Below are 13,410 nucleotides of genomic sequence, written 5' to 3' on the forward strand. Positions count from 1 at the left end.
CAGTCAAGATATAATTGTAGCTTTTCTAACCCATGCTGCTGTTGAGTTTTCCCAAGCTCTAGATGTCTCTTCAGTGCTAAAATAAACCCCAGAGGAATTTGAAACTTTCTAGTGGACAGTTGCAAAAACGTTTAAGCTAATATAGAGCGGTCGTGGTGGTGAGGGCTTCTGACTTTCAAACGTGCAGACGCTTTTCAGAATGGATCTATCAGCCCTCATACAGACAGAACATTTGTGTGGTAGAAGTGTGTGCTTGGTGTGCCCTCCAAGCAATATCTCCTTGTGAAGATTAGTTATTTAATCGGTAGTGGCTGATAATGGGCTTTTAAAAGCACATCCTAGTTTAGATTAGTGTCCTTGGAAACCAAGTACCCAACCAAGTACGAATCACAAGGATGGCAAGCTATTGATGATTCACATCACGTAGCCACTAACACAGTTTATACAAATAATTAGAAAAATAGAGTTGTTCTTATGCTAGTTGCCTCATCATTTTCAGCTCATGGCTGCCTAGTGAATCAACTCTAAACCTTCACTCTGGTTATAAAGCAGGTTTTGCATTGCCTTTTGTCCTGTGATTCTCAAAGGTTCTGTGTAAATGTTAGTGGGTGGCAAGTATTCAGTATCTTTACAGGGTATTACAACAAGGAAACCATAGCACGGAGAGGTTTGTCATTTATACCAGTCAGCTGGGTTTATGCCTTTGCTTCTGCAAATTGTGTATTAGTTTTCATGTTTGAGGTTTTTAAAAACAGTCTTGCTTATAAGAGCAAGTTGGTTGTGTTGCTGTCAGTGAAATTAATCTGTCTGATTTATCTAAGAGCTAAACATTAGTTTTTCATATTATATGTGATTCCACAACTTTTGTTTTGACCTTGCAATCATGAGTTTTCCTAAAGATTATGCTTTAATGTTCCTGGATTTTTATCCTGTATTATTCTAATTAATAAGTGATCTTGAGACTTTTTCTTCTGAGTTCAAGTTACATAGGCACTTTCTAATTTTGGTAAAAGGTCTGAGAAAACAGAAGAGACTCACCGGTCCTCCTGTAATTCAGAAGCCTAAGGCTCTAAGTGAAAGAGTAGTTATCTACCTTTACATCAGTAGTTATCTGTACCAACTGGTGATTTTAGAAACTCACATGGGTCTTGGTGCCGATTGCTGTGTCTGCTTCAAATTGCATTTCCACTTCACAGCCCTCCCTAGGGGTGTATTTATGTGGTAGTGTTTACAGATGATTAATATTTAAATAGAAATATGCCACTCGAAGGTCTTTTGAAGGAAAGGAAGCTGAGGTGGAAGAGTGAGTGTGCTGGCAGCCAACCCTCTTCTTGTGGAATTCCAGAATTTTCAGAGAAGCCCTGGCAGCCTTACCATTCATTTCAATTAGAAGAAGCTGGCCATTGTTATTTATGAAGTTTGGAAATAGGAAATTTTAATCATATAAGTTTTCTTAGATGTAATATAGTTCATTAAAATTATGAATATTTTAAGATTACAGAAGAGTTTAGAGAATAACGTAACAAATACCCATATGGCTGTCATCTACTTCTGTCAAATTCTAATATTTTCCCATACTTGACAGGCTTTTCTTTTTTAAGAAATAAAACAAAATAGGTACAGTTGAAGCACCCTGTATAATCCTCCCTGATTCTATTTTTCTCTCTTCTTCCCTTCCTCCTCACAGGTAAACACTGTCCTGATATATATTATTATATAGAAATATAGTTACATACAAGATTGGTTCATTTTCTGTGTTTTCAATTACATATATTCAATTATATGTGTGTGTGTGTGTGTGTGTGTATATATACACACACACACACACACACACACACACACATAGCATCATACTATAATACCATTCTGCAAGTTGCTTTTCATTCATTCGTTCAGCATATTAACAAGCATGTTGATATTTGTAGGTTGGTCATTAATCATTTAGCTGTTATATAGTACTCCGTTTTATGTATCTATTATAATTTATACATTTCCTGTTGGTAGGTATTTAGATGTCTGGTTGTTCTGCATTTACAAACAACATGGGAGTGAGTATTCTTGCAGAGATCTTCTTGTGTGCTTGTAAGAGAGTTGCTGTGGGCCCTAGGGTCTAGGATACATACATAGAAGTGTAATTGCTGGGTTGAAGGGTATATGCATCTTCAGCTTTACTAGATATTGCCAGATTGTTCTTTAAAGTACTTGCATTATACTCCCACCACTGGTGTATAAAAGTTTCTGTTCCATGCTCCGATCATTCTTGGTTTTATCAGGCTTAAATTCTTGGCATATGATCGGTAGGTAATGACTTTTCATATTGCTCTAATTTGCACTTTACTAATTATTAATGAGCATAAGTACCATTCATTCACACAACGGATGAACTGAGTACTGCTAAGTCCCGTGTGCTTACATTCTAGTCAACGGAGGCAGAAAATGAATAGACAGGAAAATACACAGTATCTTAGATGGTAATAAGTGCTGTGGAGAGAGAGAAGAGAGCAAGTACCTTGTGGATCACTGGAGGAAGAACATTCCAGGCAGAGAAGATAACAGATGAGAAGATCCTTGTGTGTGACATGTTCACAGAATCACAAGGAAGCCAGGGCAGCTGAAATAGAGTAAGCAAGGGGGTAGTAGGAGGTGAGGTGAGAGAATGAATAGTGAGCCTCACAGGCCATTATGGAGACTTTGTGTTCTACCTTGAGTGTGATTACCATCTGAAATGTGAGGATTTTGAACAGAGGAGTAACATTGTCTCATTTAGGCTTTAAAAGGATCATAGAGTGTCGTGGTGCTGAGAGGAGACCGTAAGAGAGGCTAATGGGAGAAACAAGGAGACTAATTAGGGAGTTGTTATAATTCAAGCAAGATGATGGTGACTTAGTCCAGGGTGGAGATGAAGGTGATGAAAAGTGTTCACAATCTGGATATATTTGTAAGCAGAGTCAACAAGGTATGATGATATTTTAGATGTGGGATGTGAGAGAAAATGTACGAAAGTTTTTGTCTGGGACAGTGGGAAGGTTAGAGTTGCCATTCATTGAAAGAGATTCCTGGGAGAATCAGGTTTGGGGAGAAGAGAGAATTCAGGAGTTTGATTTTGAGTAAGCAAGTTCTAGATGCCTCCTTAGCATTTAGGTTAAGATGTTGACGAGGCAGGTAGATACATGAGTCTGGAATATGAAGAAGTCTGAGCTAGAGGCAAGGATGTCAGCATAGAGGAGGGGTTTAAGCTGTGAGATTGGATGAAGGGATGAACGTGGAGATAGAAAAGAAGTCCGAGAAGAGCCCTGGGTCAGCCCAGTGTTCAGAGGTCAGAAAGATGAAGCTTACCAACAAGAGAGACTGAAAATGAGTGCTCGGTTGGGAGGAGGAGAACCAGAGCAAGTAGTGCCCTAGAAGCCTAGTGTGGAATCTGTTTCAAAGAAGAATTGGTTGGTGATGTCAGATATGCTCTGATAGATCAGGTAAGGTGAGTGCTGAGACTTGACCTTTGGTTTTAATAATATGGAGGTCATTAAAGACTTTCACAGGAGCTTTTTCTGTGGAGTAGTGAGGAGATAAAGACTAGGTTGGTGGGGCTTCCCTGGTGGCGCAGTGGTTAAGAATCTGCCTGCCAGTGCAGGGCACACAGGTTCAAGCCCTGGTCTGGGAAGATCCCACATGCCATGGAGCAGCTAAGCCCATGCGCCACAGCTACTGAGCCTGTGCTCTAGAGCCCGTGAGTCACAACTACTGAGCCCGCGTGCCACAACTACTGAAGCCCGTGTGCCTAGAGCCTGTGCTCTGGAATGAGAGAAGCCACTGCAATGAGAAGCCTGTGTGCCGCAACGGAAGAGTAGCCCCCGCCCGCTGCAACTAGAGAAAGCCCATGCACAGCAACGAAGACGCAACGCAGCCAAAAAAAAAAAAAGACTAGGTTGGTATACCCTCAGAGAATGGGAAGACAGGATTTGGAGATAGCAAAAATAGACACCTCTTTTGAAGAATTTCTCTCCACGGCAGAGTAGAGAAATGGGACTGTTGCTAGAAGAAGACACGGGATTAAGAAAGTTTTTTCAAAGATAGGGGCTATTATAGCATATTTGATGCTGATATGAGTGATACAGTAAAGAGGGAGAAATTGATGATGCATAAGAGAGAGGGGAGAATTGCCGGAATGAGGTTGAGCAGATGAAAGGAGATGGGATCTAGCATACAGTGGAGGGACTGGTTTCAATAGGAGCACATCCATGGTGGCAAAGGGAAGGCAAGAGTACTTTGGCACAAATGTAGGTAAACTGATAGATTCTGACTGCTTTTATTTTCTCAGTGAATTAAGAAGCCTGGGAGGGGGAAGGAGGTGTAGAAGTGAGATGAGAGGAAAAGGTGTGATCTAACCATTCAGGACAACAGAGAAGTTGTCTATGATTACAAGGCCGCAGCATGGCCCACTTAGAGTCAGTGGTCATTGGTAGATAGTGAGGTCAGTCAGCAGAATTAAACAATTCACCTGTGCAGATAAGGTGGAGGTAGGATTTATCTAGGATTGGGGTTTGCCTGGTGATAATGATAGAGGAAGAGGGGTCAAGATAGTTGAGGGTGTGTTCAAAAGAGTGGGATTGTAATGATGGACCATGGACTCTAGGTTGGGTGAAGAACAGTAAAAGGTGGTAGGATCAATGGATTGTAGAACTGGGCTTTAAAATACTGGAGTAAAGGGACTTCCCTGGTGGCACGGTGGTTAAGAATCTGCCTGCCAATGCAGGGGACATGGGTTTGATCACCGGTCCGGGAAGATCCCACAGGCTGTGGAGCAACTAAGCCCATGTGCCACAACTACTGAGCCTGTGTGCCACAACTACTGAAGCCCATGTGCTAGAGCCTGTGCTCCACAACAAGAGAAGCCACTGCAATGAGAAGCCTGCGCACCGCAACGAAGAGTAGCCCCCGCTCGGCGCAACTAGAGAAACCCTGCGCACAGCAACGAAGACCCAGTGCAGCCAAAAATAAATAAATGAATAAATTTATTTAAAAAAAAGTATGGGAGTAAAGATATTTGAGGAGGTGAGCTGAAAAAATGAGGGGGTGGCTGGAGAGTAAGGTGCTGGAAGTTGAGATTGTGGAGGGGGTCAAGTTATTGGTAACGACAAGTTCTAGGGTATGACTGTGGGAATGAATAGCTGTGGTCAAGTGAAGGACCAGATTCTGAGAGGAGAGGAGGATGTCAGGGATCATCTGTGCGGATATTTAAATCATCATTTTGTTTCTAGGAATTTATCCATTTCTTCTAGGTTGTCAAATTTGTTGGCATATAATTGTTCATAGTAGTCTCTTATGATCCTTTGTATTTCTGTGGTATTGATTGTAACGTTTCCCCTTTCATTTTGGACTTTGAGTCCTTTCTTTTTTTGTTTTTTTTTCTTGATGAATCTAGCTAAAGGTTTGTCCATTTTATCTTTTCAAAGAACCAGCTCTTAGTTCATTGATCTTTTCCATTGTCTTTTTAGTCTTTATTTCATTTATTTCTGCTCTGATCTTTATTTCTTTCCTTCTGTAAACTTTGGGCTTCGTTTGTTCTTTCCTTTCTAGTTCCTTGAGGTGTAATGTAAGGTTGTTCATTTGAGATTTTTCTTGTTTCTTCATGTAGACATTTAAGTTTGTTTGTTTTTTGTTTGTTTTTAACATCTTTATTGGAGTATAATTGCTTTACGATGGTGTGTTAGTTTCTGCTGTATAACAAAGTGAATCAGCTCTACATATACATATATCCCCATATCCCCTACCTCTTGTGTCTCCCTTCCACCCTCCCTATCCCACCCCTCTAGGTGGTCACAGAGCACTGAGCTGATCTCCTCATGTGATGCAGCTGCTTCCCACTAGCTATCTGTTTTAGATTTGGTAGTGTATATATATATGTCAGTGCTACTCTCTCATTTCATCCCAGCTTACCCTTTCCCCTCCCCATGTCCTCAAGTCCATTCTCTACGTCTGTGTCTTTATTCCTGACCTGCTCCTAGGTTCATCAGAACCAGTTTTTTTTTAGATTACATATATATGCGTTAGCATACGGTATTTGTTTTTCTCTTTCTGACTTACTTCACCCTGTATGACAGACTCTAGTTCTGTCTACCTCACTACAGATAACTCAATTTCATTTCTTTTTACATCCCATAAGTTGTAGTATGTTGTTTTTCCATTTTCTTTTGTCTCAAGGTATTTTTTGATTTCTTAAATTATGCATTTTGATAAGAACAGTGCTGGAGAGAGTATCACAGCCACGAGGTAAAACCATTAGGGAGTGAGGTTGGGGGTGTCATGTTGATGACCACAACAGGAGAGTTAGGGATGGTGTCATCTGATAATGTGAGATTGAAAGCTGGACTCTTAGGGAGCAGGTGTGATGGTAGTTTGGAAGTGGCAATGAGAAATAAGAGCATCTCTCTTGCCTCCAGCCTAATGGGGGGAGAGTGTGAGAATAAAGACAGCGGACTGAAGAGGGCTGCAGGGAGAGCCAGGTTTCAGTTGGCAGTGGCTTTCAAGCCTGGTTGCACATTTAAATCACCAGGGAGGACTCGTAAACATACCATTTCCTGGGTCCCAGCCCCTGGAGATTCTGACTCAGATATCTGAGGTGGAGCTCAGGCTTAGGTAATTTTTTAAAACTCCCAGGTGATTGTATGTGCAGCCAGGGTTGTGTCCCAAGCAGGAATGTCTGAGAAGAGGTTGAGTAATTGGGGATGATAGAGGTGTTTCTGAGGGCATTAGGGAAAGGATTCTGGAGTTCGAGAGGGGTGGGACTTCTTTTCAGAGTTCATTGGCCTTTTGAGTTTCTGTGAATTGCCTGTTCTTACCTATTACTCTTTGTTTCTATTGCTGAATGTTTGATTTTTGTTTTGGTTTGAGCTTGTTATTGAAGTATTTCATGAATACTGATAGAAGTACGCACCTGCACACATTGTCTAACAAGCACCCAAATCAGGAAACAGAACGTTACTAGCCATGCAGAAGCCACACTTGTTCCCCCACCATTCCAGTCACTGTGCCCTCTGCTAGGGAAGATGTGATTTGTAAAGATCAGATCTTGGGCTTCCCTGGTGGCGCAGTGGTTAAGAATCTGCCTGCCAATGCAGGGGACATGGGTTCGATCCCTGGTCCGGGAAGATCCCACATGCCACAGAGCAGCTAAGCCTGTGCGCCACAACTACTGAGCCTGTGCTCTAGAGCCCACGAGCCACACTATTGAAGCCCGCGTGCCTAGAGCCCGTGCCCCGCAGCAAGAGAAGTAACGACAATGGGAAGCCCACGCACCGCAACGGAGAGTAGCGCCCGCTCGCCGCAACTAGAGAGAACCCATGCGCAGCAACGAAGACCCAATGCAGCCAAAAATAAATAAATTAAAAAAAAAAAATCAGATCTTATGCTGCCTGCCTTGAACAACAAGATTTCATATCAAAGTGTACTCGCCTTAGGTTATATGGTGAACCAAAATGATACAGGATACATAGAAAATGTCTTGAAAATCCAAGATAACACTTCTTCATCTGAAAACTGGCCTCCTGGCAGTGTATTGTAGTTGGAGACCCATAAGAGACCATGGTCTTTTCTGCCTTCTCTCTCATCAGCTCTCTCCCCCCCTGTCTGACTGGAAATGAGCTCTTTTGGCAAGTGGAAACATGCTCTAGGTGACGAGGGCCTCACCCAGTTATCCAGGGCAGTTCGGGTCTTCCGTACCTGCCTGACTGTGGTTCTGAGTCTAGGGTTAGGGCTTGCAAAACAGCCCTAAGTCAGGCTTGAGTCAGGGAAGAGCTCTGAGGAATGACCACCATGGTTTTTCTTAACTGTGACGTATGTCTCATAAATGTAAATTGCCAGGTTCTGCTTTTTGGCAGCTGTTGATTTCCAGTATTTTGACCACTGCTGTTAAAAAAAAAAAAATTATAAAAGCTGGAGTTTTGATCTGTAGAATGAGCCACACAGTGAACTTAATTTTTCATTTCTTGACGGAAAGCCGGGAAGCAGAAGCTGGTAGGGCATTATGATGAAGCCTTTTTATTACTATCAGGAGCAGGAAATAGCAGTTTCTTTTATTTTAGCTATACCTTTAGCATCTGTTGAAAAATAAAGATTGAAAATAACATCATAAATATTAAAGACCACTGGAAAAAAATGGTAAGGACAAAAATACTGCTTGCTTGCTTTCAGCTAGTCACCTTGTACCACATTCTCTAAAATTCTTTGAAGTTTAGAGGAGTACAATATCAGAATATTGTTATAATTAATGTACCAATAACTTACTAATATTAAATTTCTTTCTTTAAAAAAAAATGAATTAATTTTTGTCTGTGTTGGGTCTTCATTTCTGTGCGAGGGCTTTCTCTAGTTGCGGCAAGCGGGGGCCACTCTTCATTGCGGTGCGCGGACCTCTCACTATTGTGGCCTCTCTTGTTGCGGAGCACAGGCTCCAGACGCGCAGGCTCAGTAGTTGTGGCTCACGGGCCTAGTTGCTCCACGGCATGTGGGATCTTCCCAGACCAGGGCTTGAACCCGTGTCCCCTGCATTAGCAGGCAGATTCTCAACCACTGCGCCACCAGGGAAGCCCAGTATTAAATTTCTTGAGTGAAATATTTTCATTCTCCTGGGAGTTTCCTTATACTGTACTGTTATAATAGTGACAAAGCTCAGGTACTCTGTGATGTTGTATGACAGTGAGTAAAGACAGCTTAGGATGTTGAATGGCCATATAGAAAGTCTTCCCACCTTTGTCCTAGGAAAGCCTTTGACCTTAAAACAAGGTATTTGAGTAGAAAGATCAGTGGTTGCCAGGGTTGGCAGGGAGGGAGGGATGAATGGGCAAAATCAAGAGGACTTTTAGGGCAGTGACACTGTTTTGTATGATACTGTAATGGTGGATACATGTTGTTATACATTTGTCAAAACCCATAGAATGTTAACGCCAAGAGTGAACCCTGATATAAACTGTGGACTTTGGATGATGACGATGCGTCACTGTAGGTTTATTGGTTGTAATCACTGTCCCACTCTGGTTCAGGATGTTGATAGTGGGGAAGGCTGTGTGTATGGGGGCAGGGGATACATGGGAGCTCTCTGTACTTCCCGCCCAACTTTCCTGTGAACCTAAAACTGCTCTAGAAATAAAGTTTACTATTAAACAAAAAAGTAATTTACAGGCTCTTTTGATGGCATGTTGCAATATTTAACAAAACTTTCTAATGTAAAATTATTCCCTTATCCATCATAAGGCGTTCATTTGACAGTGTACGCCTGCTTCTTAATATTTGCCCTCAGTAAATGTGAAAAATAGCTGTTATCCTCTCAAATACTAGAACCTTGTTATTTTACAGGTGAGCAAACCTAGGCCTTTAGAGAATATGGGGACTGGGGCTTAGGTTTCCAAATGTTTAATTCATTGTCACCAGAACCACAACTTTCCTCCCATGATCCCTCTGTAAATACTGTAGTCCTAATTCCAGCTATGATGTCCTTAAGCTGTTGGCTCCACATAGTTTTCTTTTACACATTCACCATTTAGTACAGGCAGTCATTTACAAAACCTGTAGCTCTCTTCTTACTGTATAAATTACCCAGATAGATTTATTTCTGAATTCCCAAAGCCTACCTTACTAATGTTTATATAAGTGTTGAGGCCAAAAAGTGGATATCTGGATTATTATTTTAGAGGAGATATTCCTTTACTTTTAGGTTGACTGTAATTCTTTATACTTTTCTGTATTCCTCTGGTACATTTGTGTAGGATGTTAATGATTATAATCAGTTCTTTCTGGCAAAAAGCCTAGGTATTGTTTCTGGAGATTGAGTTATATTGAATACCTGAGAATTGCTACAATCAGTAAGTATTCACATATCATGGGCAATATTCTTGTGTAATAAGGATGAACTACATAGTATATTTCAATACTTTATCTTTTTAAAATTAGTATTCTGAAATCATGTAGACTGGGCATTTGTTTAATTTTTTTGTTTTTAGGGTTGTGTTCTAGGTGTTTATTAATATGTTAGTTACCAGTTTCGTAACTCATAATTTGTCCTGAATGACACTTCCTGCTTCCTAGGAACTGGTTCCTCCACCGTTCCCAATCCTTCCTCCCCAACACCAAAGATTGGTTAACCTAAGATTTTCTTTCTTTTCCTAATGGTATAATATTATCATTTTATATATTTTAATTATTAGAATCATCAAAATATGTCATCTGTTGGCGTTTTAAATTTACATGGATTAGTCAAAAATTTAAGAAATAATGCTATAGAGAGTCAGATTTTCCCACATACTTAGTGTTTTCAAGGTATCATTTATTTGGCTTCAAAATAAAAAAGTCTACTATTCTCCATTTCCATGGGAAGATGAAATGCTAAGCCCTGGTTTTAAATTTAAGGAGAGTAAACTTCTGGTCTCTTTTATTCCTTTCTCCCCTATTACATTATAGCACTTTGACTTGGAAGAGACTTTAGAAGATAATTTAAATCAACTTTTTCATTTTGCAGAAGAGGAAAGTAGGACACAGCAGTTAAGTGACTTGTAAGATCTTGCAGTTAGCGCCACATCTTGTACTCAAACCCTGACCCTCCCCTACCCCCCCCCCTTTTTTTGTGTCTGTGCTTCTTAGTGGCACTGAGGTTCCCAGCCGCTCTACTCTGAGCCAGTCCAGTCTGCAGTGCTGTGGGTGCTTTCTTGGCAGCCTCGTCCACACCTCTTCCTGAAGATCTGCAGAGTCACAGACTTGGAATCACAATGGCTACCTGTATTTCCCCGAATCTGTGCTGTTTCCCCTCTTTAAACAACGTGGCTTTATTCAAGGAAATCAGTAGAGAAGTCCCTATGGAAAGCTGCTGGCAGCACTGTGGTAGGCAGAATAATGTGGTCGCCATCCCCCCACCCCTGGCAGTATGTTCACATTCAAACCTTGGAACCTCTGAATATGGTAGGTTACATGGTAAAGGGGAGTTAAGATTGCTATTCAGCTGACCTTAAAATATGGAGATTACCCTGGATTAATTTGGTGATCCCACTGTAATCACGGGTCCCTAAAAGTGGAAGAGGGAATTGGAAGAGAGAACCAGAGATGGCAGTGTGAGAAGCTAGGCCTGCTGTTGCTAGCTTTGAAGTTGGAGGGAGGGGCCACAGTCAAGGAAAGAGGACGACCTCTACAAGATGGAAAAGGCAAAGAAACGAATTCTTCCATATAGCCCCCCGAAAAGATGTATCGTACTGACACCCTGATCTTAGCCCAATGAGATCCGTGTTGGACTTCTGATTAACAGAACTGTAAGATAATAAATTTGTGTTATTTTAGGCCACTAAGTTTGTGGTAATTTATTACAATAGCCATAGAAAACGAGTGCAAGCATTTATACCACTCCTCAGAAAAAGTCACCCACTTGGCTTTCCCGCTTCCCTCATCACCTGATTATTTCATTGGCTGCCTTGATTTCCCTTATGAATCCTGGCTCCATGTTTCTCACCTAGATCCTTGGGTAAAACAACCCACTGTAAGACTGTCTACTCTCACTCAGCTCTGACTATCCTTAAGACACACCTCCTCAGTATTTGCTCACTGGCTTTAAAAACCAGAATCCATGTTAAGAGGCTACATAAAATTTTGAAACTATTCTGTTGTTGTCTGCTACTTTCCAGGAATTCAAGCTCAGGCTGATCCAGTAGTGCTAACCACCCTGCCCTAACCCTTAAGAAATTTTTTTTTGTCACTTTGTAATGCTTATCAGGGAAATTACCTATATGGCAAAAAATGCAGTTGCTCATAGCTTCCTATTTATGAAAGAGACTGAGTGAAATGTATATCTTGCTTCTACTTTACAGAGGAGGAAAATGCTGGGCCATTGCCTGGTTACCTATTTTATTGGGCTGACTTGCTCAGCAGGCTAAAGTGCATGTTTGATGGCCCTGCTTGCCAAGATGTAGCCAACACATCTGTTAGCTCCTGCAAATGATGTAAGCCTTGACTTGATACAGCACCAAGTTTTTTCGCATTGCACAATGACTGTTGTAGAGTTAATTGGTTTTGGGGGCTTGATTTTGCAGAAGCCTCAGTGGGTCAGTGTGATATGAATTAGGACAACTGACTCCCCCAGCCTTTTCAAATTAATGTTATTCTCCATGTGGCTGGGAGGCTTGAATTCACCCAAAGTGTCTGTCTCCTCAGCACATTCTATGTTAGGGCTGCCAGAAAGGCAGAATCCGTAATTCTGACTTTCTGCATTTGTTCACTCCCTGGCAGCGAAATTTTTTATTGACTCAAAATTTCTTGACCCACTGTGAAGTGAGGACCTTTCTGGGCCCTCCTTCCTGCACTATCCAGTAATTTCCCAGGTATAGGGAAGAGGATATTTTATATTTTTGTAGACCTTAGGAACATTAGTGTCATTGACCAACTAATTCTTGCAGATGGTATATCATTGAGTCTTGCTTTTTTTCTTTTATCCATTATGATAATCTCTGCCTTTTAAGCATAGTGTTTAGACAGTTTACATTTATTTTCAGTATGATCAAGTTTAAATCTGCCATCTTGCTCTCCGTTTTCTACGTGTCTCATCTTTGTTCCTCTTTCTTCATGTTTTTCTGCTTTCTTTTGGATTAATAGCGTATTTTTTTGTGATTCCATTTTATCTCCGTTATTGGCTGATTAGCTATACCTTTTGTTTTATTATTTTTAGTAGTTACTCTAGGGTTTATATATCTAACTTTATTAATTTACCTTTAAGTAATATACCATTTCACACAAGAATCTTACAACAATATACTTCCATTCTGCACTCTCATCTTGTGCTATTTTTATCATATATTTTATTTCTGCATGTTATAAACCCATATACTTTATTATTATTAAGTTTGCTGTAAACAGCCAATTTGTTTCCAGCCTTATTGAGGTATAATTGACAAACCTGTCATATTTAAAGTGTACAACATGATGATTTGATATTTGTATAGATTGTGAGAGTATTTCCACAATCAAGTTAGCACAACCATTACCTCACTTTTTGTGTGTGTGTGTGTGTGTGTGACAACCCTTAAGATCGACTCTTTTAGCAAATGTCAGTTATATAATACCAGAATATAGTCACCATACTGTACATTGTGCTGTGTTTGCTGTAGTCATGCTGTACATAGATCCTCAGGATTTATTCACCTAACAGCTAAATGTTTGTACCCTTTGACCAACCTCTCCCCATTTCCCCGTCCCACCCCAGCCCCTGGCAACCACCCATCTACTCAGTTTCTGTGTGTTCAGTTTCCTTTTAAGATTCTCCATATTGGTGAGATCAGGCAGTATATTTGTTTCTCTGTCTGGCTTATCTCACTTAGCATAATGTCCTCCAGGTTCGTCCACGTTGTTGCAAATGATAGGATTTCCTTGTTTTTTTTATGGCTC

General features: G+C 40.8%; 1 protein-coding gene across 1 annotated transcript in view; it reads left to right on the forward strand.

Moving 5' to 3' along the window:
• COA1 (cytochrome c oxidase assembly factor 1) overlaps positions 1-13,410 on the forward strand; it is a gene marked incomplete at its 5' end in the record, with an annotated part of 249,294 nt that overhangs the window by 189,777 nt on the left and 46,107 nt on the right.

Source organism: Balaenoptera physalus, assembly GCF_965194825.1.
Source record: "Balaenoptera physalus genome assembly, chromosome: 8".
Classification (NCBI taxonomy): Eukaryota; Metazoa; Chordata; class Mammalia; order Artiodactyla; family Balaenopteridae; genus Balaenoptera; species Balaenoptera physalus.